Genomic DNA, 482 nt, shown 5'->3' on the forward strand with positions numbered 1-482 from the left:
TATAGTGAGTGGTGCCTTTGGATCATTGGATCTCGCAGGATCAGCCACTTGTATCATGGGAAAGGCGTCTGCAATGTTATCATCAAAATTTGGTATTTCTGTTGGAGATGGGCTTAAAACATGTCCTAATGATGTGCTCCAATTTTGGTTCAGTGTTTTCTTTGATCTGGTATTTTCAGCTATTGAATTTGTAGGCTCTTGTTTTGGTTCGTCCACGGGTTTTAAATTTGGATACAAAGGTTGGGAGGGAGGGGAGGGTTGAGAACGTGCCATATGTTCTTCTGTATTTGCATTATCTGAAAGTGGAGTTGCTGTATCAGCACATGTTATATCTCCTTTTATCTCAGCATCATCTAAAAGTGGAGACATTTTCTCAGCACGCTGTCGTATGTTTGATGCTATTGTTTCATTGTCCTCAGGTCTGACATACATAGTTGGATTTTTGTTTTGACGCATTGCTTCTGTTTTTAGTTGTTTTAGTT

The 482-nt window shown here is 39.4% G+C and overlaps 1 protein-coding gene across 3 annotated transcripts in view; it reads right to left on the reverse strand.

Moving 5' to 3' along the window:
- The window catches only part of LOC103397188 (glutamine--fructose-6-phosphate aminotransferase [isomerizing] 1-like), a 561,006-nt gene that overhangs the window by 247,365 nt on the left and 313,159 nt on the right, over positions 1–482 (reverse strand). The gene's annotated exons all lie outside the window — the stretch shown is intronic.

The sequence above is a fragment of the Cynoglossus semilaevis genome, chromosome W (assembly GCF_000523025.1).
Source record: "Cynoglossus semilaevis isolate Cse_v1.0 chromosome W, Cse_v1.0, whole genome shotgun sequence".
Taxonomy (NCBI): Eukaryota; Metazoa; Chordata; class Actinopteri; order Pleuronectiformes; family Cynoglossidae; genus Cynoglossus; species Cynoglossus semilaevis.